Source organism: Octodon degus, unplaced genomic scaffold (assembly GCF_000260255.1).
Source record: "Octodon degus isolate 3935 unplaced genomic scaffold, OctDeg1.0 scaffold00228, whole genome shotgun sequence".
In the NCBI taxonomy this organism is placed as follows: Eukaryota; Metazoa; Chordata; class Mammalia; order Rodentia; family Octodontidae; genus Octodon; species Octodon degus.
The window spans coordinates 434,151-441,119 of record NW_004524804.1 but is presented as its reverse complement, the minus strand read 5'-3'; positions in this window follow the sequence as shown (position 1 = coordinate 441,119).

Sequence of the window (6,969 nt, the reverse complement as noted above, 5' to 3'; positions counted from 1 at the left end):
TGGACCTCAGTCCACAGAAGGGAGCACAGACCACGTACAGGACTGACTGGCGAGAGTCTGAATTCTCACACCGCTGCTGGTCGCTGCTAAGCACTCAGGCTCAAGCAAGCTTCAGATTTTCCTCTATAAATTATTATGACACTATAACCCATAAACTAACTAACAAAATACTTCCCTCAGCAGTAACCGAGATACAAGTCAGAGGCTTGTAAGTAAAGCACTTGGCACAATGGCCAGTTATTTTCCCCAAATGTTAGAAGCTTTCACTTAAAATTTTCAATGGATATTTATAGCCACCCTAAAAGACTTCAGGCAAGCCATTTACATCTATACATCTTCACAAGTGAGAGATGTTTGCAATATGAAATACATCTGTAAAACTAGAAAGGGATATTTGCATTATAACTTCCAATTTTCTTTTGCTCACACAATCTTATAATGGTAAAAGATTTAATTTTTTAAAAAGCACACTTGGGGCTAGAGAGATAGCTCAGAGGCATAAGCACCTGCCTGGCAAGAACAACGACCTGAGTTTGATCCCTGGCCCACATGCTGTGCCAGCCCAGAACTTCCCACAGTGCTGCCCCGGAACTGGGTGTGGTGGCACACGCCTGTAGTCCTAGCACTAGGGAGGCTGAGACCAGCCTGAGGGTTACAAAAGTGAGCACAAACTGCATTGTGCAATACTGTCTCAAAATAAATAAATAAAGAAAGAAGCACACTTATTCACAACCATTATACATTTATATCACCTGTTTTGTTTTGTTCAGTACCAGGAATCAAACTCAGGACCGTGCACTTGCCAGGCAGGCGTTTATGCCGCAGAGTTACAGCCCCAGCCCTTATTGTCACCTGATCTTTACTCATTTCATTTTTCTTTCTAGTCCTTGGCCACACATTTTCACATGTACTAATGTATTCATGTTTTAGATAGCAATTGATGTTGGTTTTTTCATTAATAAGCATTTTATGTTAATGTAGCCTTCGTAATCATTTAACCATCGCATAATAGCCTATGAAGCTAAGATCATAACTTAGCCACACTGCTACTAGACAACTGCTAAGATATTTTTAAATATCATATTATGGTAGCATCTACAGAACATCTATACGCACAAAAGATTTTTTCACTCTTATATACTTTTCTCTTTTAAATAACAGGTCAGCAAGTCTGATCATTTTTACGTGCAGGATGCACCACCAATGTGAACTGCAAAAGAGCTCTACAAGCTGAACAGATCCTGACCTTGACCAATGGCTTCCAGCTACCTAAGCAACCGAGGGCCCGCGCTCCCCCACCCGCTGCACCGCTGCTAGCCGCAGGGCACTTTAAACCACCGGTGCCCATACACAGCTCCTGGGCGTAGACGTCCAAGCTCCTACAGAGCTCACCCTGGAAATACACCTGACACAGGCAGAAGGGTCTTCTGAGCAGGAGGCTTGCCATTTCTGAAGGTGAAGCCTTCAAACAATCCAAAAACTCACCGATAAAGAGTTAGTTAAGGGCCAGCCAGATAGCTCAGCAGACTAAAGCGCCTGTTTAGGCAGAGCGCAAGGGCTGGAGTTCGATCCCCAGCAGGCAGTGCTGGCCCCGCCCCCGGAGCATGCTGAGGCAGTCATTGAGACAGGGCACGGTGGCCCGAGCCTGTAATCCCAGCGCTTGGGAGGCTGAAAACAGGAGGATCACTATGAGTCCGAGCTGTACAATGAGACCCTGTAGACCCGTGTCCTAAATACAAACAGCAGCCTGGGCATCAACATCTCCCAGTGGCTTCAGTACCCAGCGTGCCTCCAGAACTGCCAGCTAGGTACTAGGCATGCATTCACTCAAAGGAAATCAGGGTGACTGTCAGCAAAATACAGTGCATATGGCAACTGCAATTTTATGGAAGGGAAATAATTTTTTTTTGTATTTACGTAAAATGCTTCTGAAAGAAACAAAAGAAAGTAACAGTGATGAGATGAATTAGATATGATTATATTTCAACATGTTTGATATATACTACTTGATTTTTTAACTAGATGCATTTGAAAATGAACAAGAGCAAATCATAATTTCATGTGTGTGCATTTTCAGGAACACGGGGCACCGAGCAGACACAGCCTCATCACAGGACCAGCTGCTGGCAGTCACAGGTCCTCTGCAGCGCCTCACACTCAGGAAGAGCCGGCAGGACCCGAGTCCACCTGCGCCCTTGGACAGGGCTGGTACTCCTGTCACTGCCTCCTGCCCTTGCGACTCACTTCCTCAACACCCCACTCTAAGCAAGCAGGCCTTACCTAATGCACATGGGGAAGCTGTGTACTCAGAGCTCATTTCCTTATGCAGTGTGGGCCGCCACTGACCAGATGTTAGTCCAGCATGTACTCTTCCTAAGGAACAAGTCAGATTCATAAACCCATCTTTCAATTAGTTTTTAAGGTTTTAGAGAAACCTTACACAGGAAGCAGAGATGATTCCATCTTTTTTTCCAAAACACTTCTTTACATGCAGCAAGGAACAGTCTCAGACTCAGCCCACCTAGACTGTTTTCACAATGCATGTGCTATATATACCTTAAATTTCAGAGAAACAATTTGCTTATTTCAATCTATAACCTATTTGTTTTACCAAGCTACACAAAAATTCCAATAAACCTAGAAGGTATACAAAACAGTTTTACGTTATCAACACCACTTAAAATTTCATAGCTTCACAGTACTGGTTAAGTTAAATCATTTTTCAATGAGTCATTTCTGATAGCTGCAGGATTTTATAACTTGGTCTCAGGTACATCAGAAATATCAAAAAAGGCAATTCCTTACTAAAAACATTAACACTGTAAGAAATCAAATTCTGGAATGCTACAGACTTTCTAAGGATCATCAGTTTTCAAAACTCTTAAGAGTCATGCAATCACTCAACAGCAATGCACTACACGATAGCTTCCCCCCCAGCACCACATCAAGTAGTTCAAAAAATGACATGGCTAGGATTTAGAAAGATACACATATCCAGGCTCTGACATTCATGAACATTTCCTCATTTTATGTATATTACTTTCAAATGCAGGCTCCAAATCTAAAAGATGTGTGGTATCAAATTGAAAAGATATCCTTGTTAGTATTTCTCAATCATATTTTAATTTAAAAAAGATGAATAAATACCTAATTAGGAACTAAATAATATAATAACAAAGACTCCTCCCACCCCATAATCCCAAAAGTTTGACTGTAAGATAGAAAAAAGAAAATGTCCAATTTTCTGGGCACATCAGAAAGAGATGGAGTTGGCAGTCTGAGGTATTTATAAGGTGTTAAAGGCAAAACTGATCAGGCTAGGACTTTGTTGCTTCTTCCTAACACATCTTAAAGTAACACCTGTGTCATCTCTTGAGGAATACACAGGTTAACATCTAACTTGTCTTCAAGTTGTGAGAAATATGGAGTTGCCATGACAACATGTGACTATCCTCACCGGAAGGAGCGCAGTACCTACAGACATGTGTGTCCTCCACCCTCCCTCCCTTGGGAGCGGCTCCCACTGCTCCAGCATCCGCTCTTATTCAGCCTGTGGGAACTGATTTTCATTTCAGTGAGATATCAGGAGATAACTAAATAGCCATGATCACATATCTTAAGATATATCAAATACAAACATCCTCTTATTTGCAACTAAAAGGCTTAGGTGTGGTGACAAAATCAGATTCATAAAGTAATAGATACATCTGTCATGGTTTTCTAGGCACAAATTCTAATTTTAGTACATGTGCTGCCGAAGTGAGCACTCTAGGCAGAAATTCTAATTTGTACAATCGACACATCAAGCAAGATCACAGGAACAACTAACTAGACAAATACAAATACACAGAGAAATGAATGCAGTGCCAGAGAGAGGCGCATGACGATCAGGGGCCCAGATTCAGACGACTCCTAAAATCCTATGCCACACAAAGAGACTCCGGTGTACTACCCACGACATTAGAGATGAAGGGCTGTGTCTTGCTACACTTACATTATTTTGCTACAAAGTGCGGTCAGAAAAAAGCCAAGCATGACCAAGCATGACGTCTTTGCAGAAGCCCATTATGCAAGCAGCTGCAGGGCTCTGCTGTCCTCCGGCGCCCGCCCCAGCCTCCCATTCAAACAGTGCTTACAAAAGTGCCTGGGTAGCCACCACGGTGGTGAGTCATGTGTGTTCCACTTACAGAGGGTGGGGTGAAGGAAAATCACTGTTACATGCCCAGGTGGCTGGAAAAGCCCATCCTGTTTCTCTTTATATAATAATCATTTCTCGAAATCCGGAGATAAAGAACTATGGCAGGGAGGAACCTGCCAAACCCTCTGCACTCTCAGGCTCCAAGGAGGCGCTGACTTTGGCAGCCAAGCACACGCACTCGCAGTCCAGGCCTAGCCATCCCCACTGGCACAGGATGTACACAATCAGCACTATACATTTGCTCCTTTTTGCACTCACCAAGAAAAACAGTGGCTGGAAAAGCAAAGCACACTACCAGCTCTCCGATCAGATTTGGCCACCCAGAGTTCACAGGCAGCCACACTGACAGCCAAAGCATTTCAGACAGGCCAGAGCCCATGCTTCACAGCTTCCTTCGCAAAGAACCACAGAGACAAAGTGGCTCCTCCAGTGACCTGAGAAGCAAACCAGGAGAAACAACCAAACCAGCACTCTCCAAGGAACGGCTCACCACCCAGGAAAGAGCGCACAGCCCAGGCCACTCTGCACACAATGCACTAAATAAAGCCACAAGTGCAACCACAGATGCACGGCTCAGAGCTCAGAGCTAGAACACAGCGTCTCCTCCACATCTCCCTTTCGGGCCCCTTCAGAACTGATAAGGTGGTGTCACTCTTCTCTTACCGTAAGTAGTTCATACTCCAGAGAGGACAACAGCATCTGGGAGGCTCCAAGTACCACATCTGTTGTGACAGGGCAAAGGGTCACACATATGCGCCCTGTACTGACTACCACCACCAACCTACTCAGCCTCCTAGGACTTGGAATGAACTTAAGCTTTTTTTTTTTTTTTGCATTTGTTTGTCTTTTTGAGACAGGGCCTCCCTATGCAGTTCAGGCTGGCCTTGAGCTCACTTTGTAGCCCAGCCTGGTCTCAACTCGCAACAATCCTCTTGTCTCAGCCTCCCAAGTACTGGGATTACAGGCTTGCGACACCATACCCGGCTGAATTTAAGACTTTTTAAGGGCCAGCCAGTTAGCTCAGTGGATTAAAGCACCTGTTCAAGCAGACATAGGGGCTGGGGTTCGATTCCCAGCATACAGTGCTGGCCCTGCCCCCAGGAGCACACTGAGACAATGATGGGGGCACAGGGGATATGCACCTATAATCCCAGCACTTGGGAGGCTGAAAAACAGGAGGATCACTACAAGTCCAATCTGTGTAGGGAGACCCTGTAGACCCTGTATTAAATACATTTTTAAAAAAAGAAAAGAAAATGACTTTTCAAAGTTCACAACATACTAGTTTTAATAATACAAACTACCGGTCAGTGAAGGAGGGAGATTATTTTCTTTTTAACTATATGTGCTGCTCAGTGGACAATATGAAGGGAAAACATTCTGTGAAGATTTGTTATTCAAATCAAGTTTCTCCAGCAAGCATCATTCTTAGCCTACTTGCTCACAGTGTCAAATGCTCTTAAGACTATCATTTAAGTGTCATGAGAGCAACACAAATTCCTTGAGAAAAATCCAAAAACAGGAACAAATACATCATACAAAATACCAGTATCTAGGTATGATGGCATATGACTGTAATCCCAGCTCCTTGAAAGCTGGGACAGGAAGACTGCAAAAGCAAGGCCAGCCTGGACAATTTAGAGAGATCCCTTCTCAAAAAAAAAAAAACAAAACAGGGAGAGGTACAGTTGCTCACTCCTTGAATTCCATCTCTAGTACAGTGAATGAATGCGTGCATACAAACCAGCAACCGTGAGAGCACAGAGTTCCCACCAGCCTGCTGGGAAGGACTGCTAACACACGGATGCACAGGTCTCCCAGCTCACTTCTGCAGGACCTTGTAGTTCTTTTAAAAGTACTGTATCAACGTACAACTTGGTCTTAGTTTTTTCCATTGAGAATAGTCTTTGTGGTTATACCATTTTGTTTAACCAAATTCCCTTTTGGTTAACTAAGATATCATTCTGGATAACAAATAAAAGATTTCCAAATAATTCTGAGAAAACAAATGCACTATATTCCCAAAATATTGCTCAGTGTCTAGTCATCTTTCCCCACGTCTGTACTACTGCCTGCTTCATGTCTTTTACAGCCTGCTGAAAGACTCAGGGTCTCTGTTTCAAGACTGACTACATCAAGGTTAAAAGAACAAAAACAGAAACATCTCAGTCTCTCCGTGGTTCCACCTCAGTAACGTCTCTTAAAACTGATCCTGCACTCCAGAACCTAAGAGAAGATGCTAATTCTTAACATAATTTCTTATGTATCCTATTCTTTAGAAAGAGCCCACCCGTTCAATTCTCTTCTCATCACAGCACTGTCACACACACCTGGCACTGTCCCTTGACCACAGAAAGCAGCAGCTTGCCAGGAGGTGAGGTACGCGCCACCAGCAACACCAACACACCAGGCATTTCCAGAAAGACCTTCAGAAATATAGAGAAATCAATGCAACTGTGCAAGTGCCACATGTCACGGGCATTAATAAAAGTGGATGCACTGGAACAAAACTGGTTTTCCTGAACGTTCTCCACCCTAACTCAGAAAATATCCTCAGAAGCGTGTTGGGAGCCAACAGTGGGAGGGATGTAATGGTCCCGTCCTCAGCCACACCAAGCACAGTAGGAGAGCATTTGCCCTATGCATATGCACACTCCAGCGTCCCGTGTGCCATGTGCTGTGGGCTCCTGACTCATCTGCAAACTCCAGCAAGTGCCCAGTGTCCCGCCAGGGTCCGTACGGGCAGAGACCCACGTCACAGCCCATGAGCA